The 16,101-nt window shown below is 41.8% G+C and overlaps 1 protein-coding gene across 2 annotated transcripts in view; it reads right to left on the bottom strand.

Moving 5' to 3' along the window:
- LOC149774335 (uncharacterized) overlaps window positions 1-5,618 on the bottom strand; it is a 39,163-nt gene extending 33,545 nt beyond the window's left edge. Inside the window, exon 1 of one of the 2 annotated variants that reach the window (XM_089945478.1) lies at window positions 4,193-5,618. The gene's annotated coding sequence lies outside the window, so the exon portion shown is untranslated. The remainder of the gene's footprint in view (window positions 1-4,192) is intronic. The other variant, XM_089945479.1, reaches the window with a different exon arrangement.
- Between the last annotated feature and the right edge of the window lie 10,483 nt (window positions 5,619-16,101).

Raw genomic sequence — 16,101 nt, forward strand, 5'->3', positions numbered from 1 at the left:
AACATCATGGATTGAAATCAAATCTGGTACAAGACTTTCATTAACAAGACTCTGGCCAAGTTCAATTTTCACCATTTTCTGCCAGGATTTTATGGAGTTATGGCCTCTATTTGGCCTCTATTTATAACTTTGCTTTTCAGTTTTATTTGTGCTCAATAACTTTCTAAGGTCTCAAATAGAAAATGAATGATAAACTGATTTTATTAAATAAGAAATGCAAAGAAAATGTTGCATTTACCAAAGTTTTGCTTTTTTAACAGTTTTATAAGGGATAATGTTAATTTTTCTCTTCAACAATCATGACTTTGTTAATACACAGTATGTCACCATATTTGTAAGTTCATACATTTTTTTTTTATTCCATTAAAGTTATGCAACAGGATAATAGCTGAAAAGAAAACTTGGGTTTAATTTGGATATACTGTTTTCATATGAAAAATATATATCTCAACAGCATCTCAGAAATATCTTTATAACATCTGTAACTAATGTAATAAACCATTTTCTCACCCATGCAACATAGAAATCTACCTGTTCTGCTAAACTTCCTTTCTTATATCTCAGTCTGGCTATCTCATAACTGTTTTCTCAGTAATAGTGTCCATGTGCTAGGAACTACTTTTAAAAAGAAACCCTTGATGTCTTCTGCTGTACTGTGCATGATGGAGCTGTTATAAAATCCAACAACAACAACAATAATATCAACAACAACAGATATATAACAAAAAGAAATTCACTCATAAAGCAACTTATGGTCTCTTCAACTTTCATAACACATACAAAACACAAACACACACACATGTAAGTCAAGCTATTTGATAGAGCTCCAGACACAGGCAATACACATCACTGGACACACAAAAATAAACACTCTCAAATGCCAATGCAAAGCCAGCACAACAAAAAAAAAATCAGCCACAGCTAAGTCAAATATAATAATGAGATTGCAAATAAAAACTCCTACACTTACCATAGTAGTTAATTCGTCAGTTCACATGCTGTTCCATTAAAAGATGTTCATGTCTTATTGTGATAGCAACACTTGCCATATTTCCAGGACAGAAAATATACATTTCCAAGAAAGTAATGAATTAGACACTTCTTGATTTCACTAAACACTTTGTCAGAACTGTACTTAGTAGGCCTATTGTACTGCACAGTATTATACCACTGCCTACCATAGAACAATTTCTAAATTAGAATTGATCAAAGTTAAAACTTAACTGCATAGACATTTATTATTTATTGTCAGTTTCATATGACATCCATTGATTAATTGTGATAATACAGTAATAATGTCAAATGATTTTATGTTTCTATTTTCTCATGTGTAGAACTTGTGTACTTAGGGTAGACAGGTCACCACATTGCTCTCATTAACAATCTATTTACTCATGTGTAGAACTTGTGTACTTAGGGAAGACAGGTCACCACATTGCTCTCATTAACATATGCATCTTAATGTGCAGTACTGGATAAACAAAAGCACATGGCTTGAGACAATCATTGCACAGTACATTGTACTTCCAACACATAACAATTATAACTTTTCTAAGGGCAGCATATATGGCTAGGTTCTACTTAGATAATTATTCAGATTTTCATAAAAGAGAACAAAACCTGATGACCTTTATATAGAGTGAGAAGCAATAACAATACCTGATGAATACTGTGTTTTGAATCTGCTAACTAAATTGCAATGGTGCAGGGTTATTTTAATTTAGCTGAAGAAAAAAATGGGTGAGAAAAATAATCTATGTCCGTGTTTCAATGAAGACAAGGAAATCCTAGTTGCGGGGTTACATTATTTGTCTCCCCACTTGACATAGCCTGATGGAGAGACAAATAATATAACCCCTTGACTGGGATATCCTTGTCTCGGTCCAAACCCCAACAAAGATTCTATTAATCTTGCCATAATCTCAAGCAGTAGGTTCTCAATGAAGGTAGCATAAATCTGACTGCTTTATAAACTGATTTCTCATATAGTAATCTTCATGATCTGAATTCATCTTCTATATTTACTTTATTAACACTTCCAAAATTAAGGTCATATTTCATCGTAACAGCAAACTGAAAGACCAATGTATCACCAACATAAATCAACCATATCTTTAACACTGTTCAGTGGCTTTCAATAAAAATTTTGTTACATATTTAAATTAACTTAGTACATTCCATCAAGTCACATGAAATTATAAGGTTTTTTTTTAATCAGATGAAATCAAATTTGGTATGAGGTTTTTCAATAAGAAGACCTGACTCAAGTTTGAGTTTCACCATTTTCTAGCAAAATTTAATAAACTTAAGGCCCCTACTTTATTCAGAACTTTGCCTTTTAATTTCATTAGACTGAAATCAAATTTGGTTTGAAGCTTTACATTTAAAAGACCTATGTTATATTTAATTTTCAAAATTTTCTACCAATATGTTTGAGTTATAGAACCTGTTTGACTTGGAACTTTTCCACTTAAAACCTTTTGAAGGATTTAATGAATTTAAACAAAATTTGGTATTTATGTTAGTAATAAACACACCAAGTAAAGACTGACAAAATCTGATGGATCTGTAGTCTCTGTTTGACTTAGAACTTTACCCATTAATTGTATAATGTACCAGGTACCTTTCCTGGAGAAAATAAGAAGGGAACTTTTTAAAAGTAGTTTTAGAAGGGAAATTCCAGTGATTTTGCAGGAAACCAAATCATTGAGAATCCAATTTTCTATTCATTAAAGTAATATTTGGGACACTTTTGCCATCAGTTTATTTATGAAATACCTGCAATTATATTCTGTATAGATTCTTTATGTGGTTGAAATTTGATGTAATGTAGGATGTTCATCCATTGTAGAAGACAGTTTGTGTGACTTCAATCGAGCATGTGAAACTTGGATCAGTTTTTTTTTGGTACCAATATTTATGCTGGGTTGGTTTATCTGAGGAATTTGAAAAATATACTGGTGTTTTATCATTCAAATAGTGTTAAGTACTACCTGAGTTTATTTAAAATATAATATAGTCTCAGCTATCGCTGTATTTGTTCCAGTCTAAATAACTATTCCATTTTGATTGGTTGTTGTTGTTGTTTTAGGGTTTTAACGCCATTTTTCAGCACAAGATAGGCTATACATGGTGGCCAGTATAACTGGTGGAGGAAGAACCCTGGAAAACCCAGGGAAGAACCACCAACCCACGAGAAGCTACTGGCAGGCTTTCCCACATACCCACGCTAGCCGAGCCTTGGACTCGAACCCACGCAGACAGAGGTAAGATGGCAGTGATCCGTAACGGTGAGTGCTTTAGACCACTCGGGGCCCCTTTTTAATTGGTAACTATGTTGGTCTTTGTATTTCTAAACCTATAGTACAAGTCACATGGGTTACATATGTGCATTTTCTGATTTTAAATTGAAGACAAATTTTTCTTTTAAAATTTAACACTAATTTTCTTTAAATTAAGTCTATTCAATCCTGTTTATTTAATGTTCTGTACCATAACTGTCACCAAGAAACTTCCAGATGAAAATTATCTATTGCTATGGACTTTTACATTGGTGGCCATGTACAAAACTTGGGTCAAAATAAGAGGGTGTGGAGATAGTACAAATTTGTTTATCAATATGCATAGCTTTTATTATGACATCACTGCACATGAATTCAATCTGGATTGTACTGGATCATGCCTTTAGGTTCATTTCGTGTAAAATTATCTATGTACTTTAACACTGATTTTGCCATATGGACCTATCAGTGTGTCTAAATAATGACCATCTAAAGGAATATGGATGTATACGAATCCAAATGAAGTGAATACTTGCCACTGAAAGGTAAGTATAATCAAATTCTAAAAAATGACTTACTGAAATAGTCGGTGTTGAATGCCGACATGACCCGTGTGACTTGTACTATAAAGTCCTGCAAATGAATCAAACATTGTTAACTCCCTCCCCTCTATAAAAAAAACAAAACAACAAAAACAATACAAACAAAAAATATAAAAAACATCAACCGATACACTGAAATCAAGAAAATTTATAAATACAAATCTCGAAAAACTCTATGTAAATTAGCAAAGCTGAACGAAGAACACATCAGCCAAGAACTTAATTATAATAGGGTACTCGGCATATTACACTTTACGAGTGAAAATCATTAGGTCCTAATTTACATTGCAGTCTCGGAACTAAACATACCGTTCCCTCAAAATGATAAAGCAATCCAATTCAGCATTTAGGGTGTAGATAAGTGACACAACAGCAGCAAAGTATTTTGTGAATGTCAGCAACGTAATGTCATATTGATTCGTATACATGTATAGCAGATCAGAATATCCCGGTCGAGTCCATGTTGTCATGGGTACATATCATATGACTTCCGCTTAGACCGATAAGCTATTTTTTTTTTGTTAGAACAAATTGCAACGAGGACGAATATCAAACAACCAGACTAAGTTTATTACTGCAAAGCAATACTGTCACTTTTGAAAACTACCAAGAACGGACGTTAGAGTAATGTTTTGTGCCCATGTTTTAAATTAGATTAATATGCATAAAATGTTTGAGAAGAAATTTAGGTTTTTATTCGGTTGCATAACCCTAAAATCATAAAATAAACAACACGACCTTACTTAAAAATAAATTTCCACTAGCAGATGGGCACCTTTGACAGGTCCTAGGGGACCAGAGTACTCAGCAATGGTGTCCCTCTAGTTCAAAAATAACAATCTGTAAAACATACATAACCCACCCAAATACTCTCTAAAACCAGATAAATATACATAGACAAACGGGCGCTTTTTATACGTCCCTAGGGACCTCGGTACTCAGCAAAGGTTCCCGTGTTCTTAAATCCCAAATATATCCTTAAAAAATAAACAAAAATAATATTTTTTTTTAAAAAAATCTTCTTCTCTGCTCTCTTCCTAGCCCTAACATGAAAGACAGCCAAAGTAATACTGCGGCCTAATTCTGTGATACAAACCATACTAACACTAACGCAGCACAGAGTTTTCCATCCAATGTAATCTAGCTCATCTTTAGAACAATTTCAGACACAAGAACCAAAACTCAAAATTCGTGCAAGTACATCCATTTAGACCAGTACCCTGGAATGAGCGGACTCCTGTCTTCAGATGGTCGCCTGCCTTCCTGGTCACTACCTCCTTTGCCTCAGTCGGACACAGTTAAGCGTGCAACGCGCGCATGAAACACCTAACATAAATAAAAGCAAAAATAAATGAATAGCGAGTAGCACTATGGTGTCAGAATCCGTGCACAATTCTGTCAAGAGACCTACAAGAACTACCCAGTCCAGCAGCTAGTAGAAGCAGCTAACCACAATTTCCCCGAAATTACCTGAGAGAAAAAAATGACTGTGGAGAAATGTAAAGAAGCATACGAAAAAAGGGGAACTTCTGCTAAAAAAAAAAAAAAGCCGTTCTAAAGGCTACCAATACTGCCTCTTATCCAGTGAACCATTTTACCTTGGTATCCCGTTTCGATAAAACTATTATGTACACTAACTTGATCCGTCAATCAACCGGTTTTAAATTGAAACCTTTTATGACCTAACAGAGACCAAACTTTTTATATGTCGCTCAGACATATAAGTTATTAAAATTTTGTAGGGCATCTACATCGTACATTATGTACTAGAATTTTTACGACTGTTAGGACGTAGGAAAATTTTACAAATTGTTTTGATTTGACCCAATTGCACAGGTGGCTAACACATTATTGACATTTTTTATTGTCCATTAGTACAACTAGACTAAATTTGACTAAGTACGGACTGACGTTCTTGGGAGTGCACGACATCCATGGCTTGCCGAGTCCCTTGCTCTGTTGTCTCTCACGGACATCGTATAACTGCGGAGATGTGGAACAATTTCCACCCGACTAAAGCTAGGTGTCCCGATGTGACGTCATCGTTGCGACCAATTACAACGGGCGTTACATACTGCTTGGGACGACACCTAGTACAGAAAATACGGACTGAAATCAACTCATTGTTAACATGAGTGTGTTGGGCCCATTCCCACTAATGAAAGCCCTTCATTGAGGACGTTAGAGACATATAGTCCTACGACCTGACTGCTAAATTAGCAGTGTTCCTTGAGCACACAAACGCCTGGGGGATGTGGCACTAATTCCTTACCCCAGGAACATCTCGCTGTGCGGAAATAAACCCTTCGCACATGCCCTTCTGGGTGCACGCGAGGTAAATCCAATCAATCAATCAAAATCTAAAAATCAAACATGGTTTGTTTTTGTGTATTTTTGGACACATTATTCATTGTATGTATTTTTTTTTTCTTTCTATTTTTGGGGGCTGGGTTATAAATTTTTGCTTGTTTGTTAAAAAATACTATAGGGCACATCCCATGAGGAATACAGTGATGAAATAATTCTGAGTGTAATAATTTGACATATGTCTCTCTCGGCATCCTTTGGTCTTCGAGAGACGATGGTGTAGCTTTCGGTTGGGTGTCCTATCTGCACCTTCGCGAGTAGTTGAAGAGACTGGCCCTAGAATGACAGTTTCTGTTGTACTTGCTGAAGGTGAACGTCGATGTCTGTTGAGGCTGTTGTTGTTTCGCCTTCCTCATGGCTCTCTTTTCAGCAAGGTTTGTGTTTCTCGCGTACTCGGCTTTCTGAACTCCCTGTCTGACAGCTAGGCGCCAGATGGAGCGTTCGTCAGCACAGCTCTCCCAGTCGTTGACAGTGATGTTGGCTGCCTTCGTGTCCTTCTTGCAGACATCTTTGTAACGCAGGCGATGCCGTCTAGTCATTCGAGCGCCTTCTGCTAGCTCGCCGTATGGCAGGTCTTTGGGAATGCGGTCTGTGTCCATTCTCTTGTTCATATTGGCGCGTTCCAGAACCTCTGTGTTTAGTACTTTGTCCTGCCACTGAATGTGCAGAATGCACCGCAGGCATCTCAGGTGGAAGCTGTTGAGTTTCCTCTCGTGACTCACATAGGTGGCCCATGCCTCTCTGCTGTAGAGGAGTGTGCTGAGCACGCAGGCTTGGTAGACGCGCAGTTTGGTCTTCTCAGTAAGGCTGGAGTTGTTCCAAACCCTCTGGTTCAGTCTGGCCATTACTTCCGTTGCCTTGGCAATCCTGCCATTCACCTCAGAATCAATGCAGAGAGAGAGAGAGAGAGAGAGAGAGAGAGAGAGAGAGAGAGAGAGAGCTGGAGATGGTGGATCCGAGGTATGTGAAGTTCTCAACAACGTCCAGGTTATATGGCGATGGTGGGAGTGGAGTCGGCGTCCTGCGCCATGACGTTCGTTTTCTGCAGACTGATGGTCAGTGCAAATTCCTTACAGGCGTGGGAGAGGCGGCATACCAGCTGCTGAAGTCTATCTTCCGTGTGTGATGTCAAGGCGAAGAGAAATTCACGGATGAGAACCTCTATAACATTAATATTAGAACGGAGAAGGGCGATGTTGAACAGCTTGACGTCAGCCCTGGTATGGATGTACACTCCCTCGCCGAAGTCCTTGAAGGTTTACTGGAGAAGCATGGAGAAGAAGATGGCAAAGAGCGTCGGTGCAAGGACTCAACCTGGCTTCACTCCGCTGCTGACTGTGAAGGCCTTCGATGTTGCACTATTGAAGCACAATGTGCTGTGCATGTTCTCATGGGACGATGTGACGACAGCGAGCAGTCGTGGGAGGGGGGCAGCCGATCTTCTGCAGGAGCCTGAAGTGTCCGCTGAGACTGACCACATCAAACGCCATCCTCAGGTCAATGAAGGCGATGTAGAGGGTCATCTGCTGCTCACGACACTTCCCCTGCAGCATGCGTAGTGAGAAGATCATATCTACTGTTGACCGGCTTGCTAGGAAGCTACACTGGGACTCTGGGTAGATGCGGGAGGCTAGGGTCTTCAAGCGTGCTAAGGCGACACGGGCGAAAGCCTTTCCGACGATGCTGAGGAGGGAGATGCCCCGGTAGTTGTTGCAGTCTCTACGGTCTCCTTTGTTACTATACAAAGTGACGATGTTGGCGTCTCTCATGTCCTGGGGGATGTGTCCCTGTTCCCAGCAGAGGAAGAGGAGTACGTGCAGAGGCTTCAGAAGTGCTGATTTCCCACTCTTGAGGACTTTAGCGGAATGCCGTAGCTTCCAGAAGCCTTCCCACAAGCGAGGCAATCGAGGGCTTTTCCGAGCTCTTCCAGGGTGGGCGGTATGTCTAGTTCCTCAATGACTGGCAGGTCTGGAATGACGTTGTCGGTGACAACATTTCGGGTTGCATACAGCTCGATATAGTGCTCAACCCATCGCTTGACTTGGGCGGGGGGGGGGGGGCGGTCTTGGAGGTGGAGTGTCTGTCACCTTCTTGATACCCTCGTACATAAGTAGTGAAGTGGGGCACCCTACGGACAATGGAAATTAGCATTACAGGGACCCCTGGGTCACTCTACGGACAATGGAAATTTAACATGGCGAAAAATCGTGGGTCAATCTACGGACAAGGGGAATTTAACATGGGAATAAATCGTGGGTCACTCTACGGACAAGGGGAATTTAACATGGGATTTTTTTCTTTAAATTTAAAAAAAAAATTTTTTTTAAAAAAGGGGTAGGCAATGGAAAGGCTATCTCTTTTCGAGAAATATGGCTGGCCCTGAAAAGGGCCTTTGGGTTTTATGTTAATGTATTCATTAACATAAATGGCACCGCATTGGTCTTCTTCTTGTCCTTAGGCTGCGTCTTACTGTTGGTCCGTACATCAGCACTCTTTTCAGGCATCCTTGTCTTTCGACGTAGATCCTACGTATCCACAGGCTGGTGTTTGTCCTGTGGACAACGGTCCACTTCGATCGGACATACATGAGCAAGTCTGTCCGAAACATCATGGAAGACACAAGGGTGGATGACTCAACTGTAGTCCACATCTTGAAGCGACGAGAACAGGTGAATCAATGCATTGAACGGCGCTTATTTATAGGCGGAGGAAGGATTGAAACGGATTGAGTTCATTTACCAATCCGAACACGCGTTACAGAATTCAGTCAGCTCGCATCCAATCCGAAGAGAGCAGTCTGTGACGTCACGTAGTCAATATAGATTCGCTAGCGCTTGTGTGCAGTCAATCTATGCGACAGTGATTCAACATGACGGAAACTCAGAAAACGATCCAGTGGGGTGCACCAGCAGGGGAGACTGCCCAAGGGAACCCGGACTTACTTTCAGAAGAGGTGAATTGGGATTTTGTGGATTTTCTCTCCTCGCAAGAATTTGTTCCGGAACCTTCGTTACTTTCTTCATTACCGCAAGTGGAGAATTTTAGACAGAGACAGAAAGAAGAATTGGAGAAATTTATACAACGACAAAAGGAAGCGGAACAGACTTTTCTCTTACAGCAACAGCAACAAGAAGAAGAGGTAAGAAAAAAACAACAGCAACAACAGCAAGAAGAAGTAGCAGCAAAGAAACAAGAGGGTGAAAATCAAACGGTCACGATACTGTTAGACATTTTAGCGGAGTTAAGAAGTCTTAAACAAATGTATCAGACTTCTTTATCACGACCGAAGAGAATACGACCTTCCCGAGCCAAACATGTCAACCCTGTGACTAAGCCTACCGTACCACCCTTAGTGATTTCAACCCAATCATCATCATCATCAACATTACGCAGTCCAGAAGTAGGCCTTGGCCGTGGCAAAGGCTTAAGGCAGTTAAAATTGATTGCTTAAACTCACCCCTACACCATGAAGAAGAAAGGCCCTTTTCAGGGCCACCCACATTTCTCGAAAAGAAATACAATTTCAATTTGCCAATAACTCAAAAAAAAAAAACTCACCCATGTTACCCTTTTAATACGTGTCTGTGTATGAGTGCGTGAGTGTAGCTTCTTATTTTAAAATCACAACTCAAAGACACTTACCTTATATCATTCATTTATTCTTTTCTCCATTTTTTTACAATCCAATTCACAATTTATAACACAACACTTTAATTAAAAGTTCATTAATTTCTTCTTTTCTCCTTGTTTAGTCTCTCCGTTTTTTGAATTTCTTCACCGTCACACTCTTTTCCTCTTCTTCCTCCTCGCTTTCTTCCCTTCTTCTTTTTTTCTCCTGTTTCTTTTTCTTCACCTGTCTTCTTTCTTCCTCAGAAGAATCCCTCTCTTCCTCAGAATAATCCCTCTCTTCCTCTGAAGAATCCCTCTCTTCTTCTGAAGAATTCCTCTTTTCTTCTGACTCCTCTTGTTTCTTTTTTGGGCAATCTGGAGACCAATGTCCTTTTTCTTGACAATGATAACAGGTATCTTGACTTTTGTCTCTTCTAACCCCTTTTTTTCTTTTTTGACGGTCTGGACACTCTGAAGACCAATGCCCTTTCTTCTGACAGATATAGCAAGTATCTTGACTTTTATCTCTAAAGGAAGGAGAGTAGTCCGTAGGCTGGTCTGAAGAGAATTTTCTAATGACCCCTCGCAAAGCTCTGACGAAACGTTCCATCTGGTCAGTCTCTTCCATCGTTGTGCTCGGCTCGAGAGTGAAATGAATAGTGAAAGGACAAGACACACACCCTTTTATATACGCTGGTCTGCTATGACTATAAAGTAGTTTATGGTGTTTGAACTTGAGTCATTTGACTTTTTGCTTTCAAGATGAAACGATCCCATTCATTCGAGAAGAAAGAAGAAAGTAAGAGGCAGAAACGTGATCTATCGCCTCGTACCAGGGCTGAGATCTTGGCACAAATTCATGCCAGTGATTTTGAAGAGGACATGAGTGAACCAGAATTTGAAACCTCTAAACCAAGTTCACCACCCTTAGTTAACCCTGAAAAGTACTATTCCATTCGAGAGACGGAAAAGCGCTCCTCTAGAAAATTTAGAACCACGGCTTACAAATACACGGTGAAGTTTAAAGATTTCAAGGCTGAAGTGCCGTTAGAGAAAGCAGAAGGGTTCATCACTGAGGTGTGGGATTCTTTGCTCACTGCACTCAAGCGACAATGTCAACCCAAAGAAGACGATCGCTTGAGACTTTCCATACAACACGACGGTTTGAAATCCCCTGTTTGGATCGAGTTTAGCACCCCTGCAGAATTAACTGCTTCCAAAGTCATGGACAAGATTCAACACGTACAACAATCTAATGATCAGTTTGACATCACCGATGGTAAAGCCACACTGGACATGACCCACGTCTCTCCTCCTCAAGGGACTGGACGCAAAAAGATGTTATTGGTGGACGACCTTCGCAACACCAAAACGAGTCTCGTCCGAATTAACAACCCTCATGACCAGATGTGTTTAGCCCGTGCCATCGTGGTGGGACGAACCTATGCCAACAAGAACGACACGGTAGAATGGAAAAGAACCTGGGACACTATTCAACGTTCCGACCGAGCCAAACAACGAAACGAAGCAGAACTCCTGTTACAACAAGCCGGACTGCCCAAAGACACACCCTGTGGCATTCCCGAGATGCAAAAATTGCAAGATGTCCTAGCTCCACGATACACCTTGAAAGTGCACCCTCAAGAAGTGCGCGGACCTCTGTTGTTTCGAGGCCAAGACTTTAAGGACGGAAAATACATTCACCTTTATCATCACGATGACCATTTCGATACCATTACCAGTATCACTGGATTCCTGGGATATGTTTATTATTGTGAGAAATGTGACTATGGTTATAATAATCGAGAGCAACACAAACATTGTGGATGGAAATGCTCAGGATGTTTGGCCTCTCCACCCTGTCTGAGCGAAGAACCAGTGCCTTGTTCCACTTGTCTGCGCACGTTTGTCAGCCCTACCTGTTACCAACAACATCTGAAAACGCAAGGTTCACAGAAGAAATGCGCTTGTCAACTGCTGAGATTGTGCCCTACGTGTGGACAAGGCATACTTACCAATAATGCCAAGGCACACGTATGTCGAGGAAAGAAAAAATGTCACATTTGTCACCACATCGTGGACTTGGAACACCAATGCTACGTGCAAAAATACCAACCCCCACCAGAGAAAGAGGACGGTCACAAGAAGAAAGGCAATTTCATCTTTTTCGATTTCGAATGCATGCAAGAGACCGGCATTCACATTCCTAATTTTTGCGTGGCTCATCGAGCGTGCGAGAAGTGCATTCAAGAACCTATCTTCAGTCATTGCCCTCACTGCAGCAAGATTCCTGGAGGACGTGAAAAAATCTTTCGGGGACCGAACACGTTAGCCGATTTTGCACAATGGGTCTTAGACCCCATCGACAAGACGTGGAGCCAAGAGGACATCGAACGTTACGGAGATTGTCATCGTCATGCCACGGTGATGGCTCACAATTTCTCCGGATACGATGGACAGTTTCTTTTGAGGTACTATACGGAACAAGGCACCGAGCGTCCTAAAGTGACTTTGAACGGAGCCAAAATCATTTTCATGCAAGTGGGACAAGTACAGTTTAAAGATTCGATGAGCTATTTGGCCATGCCTTTGAGTCGAATGCCTAAAACGTTTGGAATGACAGAAATGGCTAAAGGGTACTTTCCACACTTTTTCAATACGGAAGCCAATCAACACGCCGTTCTACCCCATTTACCTGAGGCTCACTATTACGACCCCGACAACATGCGTACCGAACAACGAGAAGCTTTCTACGCTTGGTACCAGGCTCACGCTTCGGACCCTTTCGACTTTCAGGAAGAAATGCTAAAGTATTGTCGTTCCGACGTGGACATTTTACGGCGTTGCTGTGGAAAATTTCGAGAACTGTTCATGGAACACGGAGGGGTCGATCCTTTGAAAGAAGCTTGCACCATTGCCAAAGCGTGTTCCTTAGTGTATCGACAACGATTCATGCCTGAAAAGACCGTGGCTGTCATCAGTCCTCAAACGACCCACTTTGTCAAACGTCAATACTCGGTCAAAGCCCTACGTTGGTTACATTACTTGTGCGACAAGGAAGACAAGTGGATTCAGCATGCCCGCAACGGAGGGGGCGAAAAGACCATCGGAACATATTCGGTCGATGGCTGGGACTTAGAAAACCCCAAGATCGTGTACGAGTTTAACGGTTGCTTATTTCACGGATGTCCCGTCTGTTACCCTGACCGTGGTACTAAAAATCAGTTTTTGCAACGAACCATGGAAGACTTGTACCAGGACACTTGTCAGCGACGCCTAAAGTTAGAACAGGAAGGATACCAAGTGGTGGAAATGTGGGAACACGAGTACGATCACCGTATGAAAACCGATCCCGAGTTTAAACGTCTCGTGGAAAGTTACCAGTTCATGGACCCGCTGAACCCGAGGGATAGTTTGTACGGAGGAAGGACCAATGCCACCTGTTTGCTGTACCAAGCCGACGAAGAGAAAGGAGAAGAAATCAAATACTTGGACGTGTGTTCGCTGTATCCCTACGTGTGCAAATATTGTCGCTTTCCTGTAGGGCACCCGCAATTGCTGACGGAACACATCGACCTGAAAAACATTCGACAATACGAAGGCTTGATTAAGTGTAAAGTTTTACCTCCCACGAACCTATACCATCCCGTCTTACCTCACCATTGTCAAGGCAAACTGATGTTTCCCTTGTGCCGTACTTGTGCCGAAACGTGCAACCAAGATCAACCTTGCCATCACAGCCAGGAAGAACGGGCCTTGACGGGAACCTGGGTCAGCGTAGAATTGTTCAAAGCTCTGGACATGGGATACCAACTGTTAGAAGTGTACGAAATTTGCCACTTTCCCAAGACACAACAGTATTGCAAGGGTGATCCCAGTCAGAAAGGCATTTTCGCAGACTACGTGGATGCCTTTTTGAAACTGAAGCAAGAAGCCAGCGGCTATCCTTCCTGGTGTCACACTCCCGAAGACCAAATACAATTCAAAGAGAAATACTACGAACAAGAAGGCATCACTTTAGACCACATCGAGAAAAACGAAGGCAGGCGATCGTTTGCCAAAGTGATGTTAAATTGCTTGTGGGGTAAAATGGCACAACGACCGTGTTTACCCAAGACGGAATATTTGACAGAACCTTCCCGCTACTTCCAGATGATTCACGACAAAACCAAATACATGAAACACGTGGACGTCGTTCGAGAGAATTTGATCTTGGTCAATTACGAAGAAGATCTGGACTTTGTACAAGACGACCCTTTTGGAAATGTCATCATTGCGGCTTACGTGACAGCCCATGCTCGCTTAAAATTGTACGAAGCTTTAGAACTGTTAGAAGAACGCGTCCTGTACTTTGACACGGACAGTTGCATTTACATCCATCACCCGATTCAACATCACCCTAACATCGAAGGAGACCGTTTAGGAGCCTGGACAGACGAGCATCCCGACGACAAGATTCTAAGTTTCGTCAGTGGCGGTCCCAAAAATTACGGCTACGAATACCGGGACAAACAAGGAGAAGTGCACACGACGTGCAAAGTGAAAGGACTGACTCTGAATTATCGTACCAGTCGAGTGGTCAACTTTGGGGTATTGAAAGAAGCCTTGCAATCGGGAGAGGATGGAAACTTTAAAGTGACCACTCACCAACCGAACAAGATTGTACGTTTACCCACTCACCACATCGTCAGTCGGCCCTTGGAAAAAGTCTATCAAATCGTGTACCAGAAGCGAGTTCGACTTCCCAATCATTTCACCTTACCGTATGGACACGTTGGTATAAAACATTGGTTGTAAGAGGATAGTTACCCCACCAGAAAGATGACTTCGCCACAGCAAGAATCGAGTGAGAAACCCGATGAGAACTCCAAGTTCAAACCCTACCATTTTCCAGTCTTCTTACCTGACTATTGTGATTGTGCCCGTCGATTGGACACGTTTCAGAAATGGTCTACGGATAGGGAAGGATTACCTTCTTCGCATGTTTTAGCTAGAACAGGATTTGTCTACTTGGGACCTGAGTCAGGATTGGGATACGAGGTACAGTGTTTCGCTTGCGGACTGAAGTTACGAATGGATCTATGTATCTATAAAGATTCAGCTATTCTGGAGCATACTCGATGGTCTCCGCACTGCCCTTACCTTTCTATGGCCTTTCCACCCATTACACTACGGTACAATGTTGACGGTACCTTAGAGACGGTACCTTCCAGAACAGGACATAAAAAACGTGAAAAAGGAAAGATGTACAAGTTGGAGACTGCATTGAGACTAGTATAAAAAGGGGGCTATGGTCAAGATCGATAGTTCATTGTGACTACCAAGACCGAGCGAACAAGATGAATACTTTGAAAAAGACATCGTTTCAGTTTGGGGATTGTAAAAAAGTTGTATCTTCCTCTAGTGTGACTAATACTGGATGGATAAGACCCATGCATTGCGACGGAAAATGTCCGGAAGGAAACTGCGATTGTCCATGTGGTTACCATTGTAATTGCGTAACGGAGTTTGCAGACGAGTGCGATTGTGAGCCTTGCGATGGGACCGATGCTGTACCTTGTGACCTGAGCGATGCCGTAAAGCATCATGGGAACTTTAGTGCCCCTACCCCTATCATGGAAAGTGATGCTGTGCGTGTCAAACCTGTGGGGTGCGAAAGCGATGCTGCTCGTCCTCTTGGACATTTTACTGGGTTTCGTTTTAAAGGGGAATGTTCACCTTCACGTCTACCCCCCTACGGATGTCATCCAGCCCTGAGCAAACTCCTGTTCATGTCACCCAACCCTCATCGAAACGAACCTGTGAAAGACGAATATTCGTTTCCTGTGCGTTTGTCGGAATACTGCGACTTTGAAAATCGTCTTCAATCGTTCAAAGGAAAATGGCCAAAGTATCTGGGAGGACCGACCCCCGAAGAATTAGCCAGAGCCGGATTTTTCTACTTGGGCGAAGGAGATAAAGTCAAGTGCTTCAGTTGCGGTGTGTCACTTCACCACTGGGAACTGCAAGATTCGGCCTACGTAGAACATGCTCGATGGTCACCGAATTGTCATTACTTACCTTTAGTGGGACCGAGACATTGAAGTAACTTCTTACCATAATCATCTGTTCATGGATACTTTACAAGAGAACATTTGTGCTTTGCCTGTGGAGTTGAGAGAACGCATTTACCGAGAGCTGGTCAAAATACAAGTGAAACGTAAAGAACAATTGCATCCGATACGTCACCGGTGTTTGAACCA

Source organism: Sinohyriopsis cumingii, unplaced genomic scaffold, assembly GCF_028554795.1.
Source record: "Sinohyriopsis cumingii isolate HCF-2022 unplaced genomic scaffold, ASM2855479v2 utg000349l, whole genome shotgun sequence".
NCBI lineage: Eukaryota > Metazoa > Mollusca > Bivalvia > Unionida > Unionidae > Sinohyriopsis > Sinohyriopsis cumingii.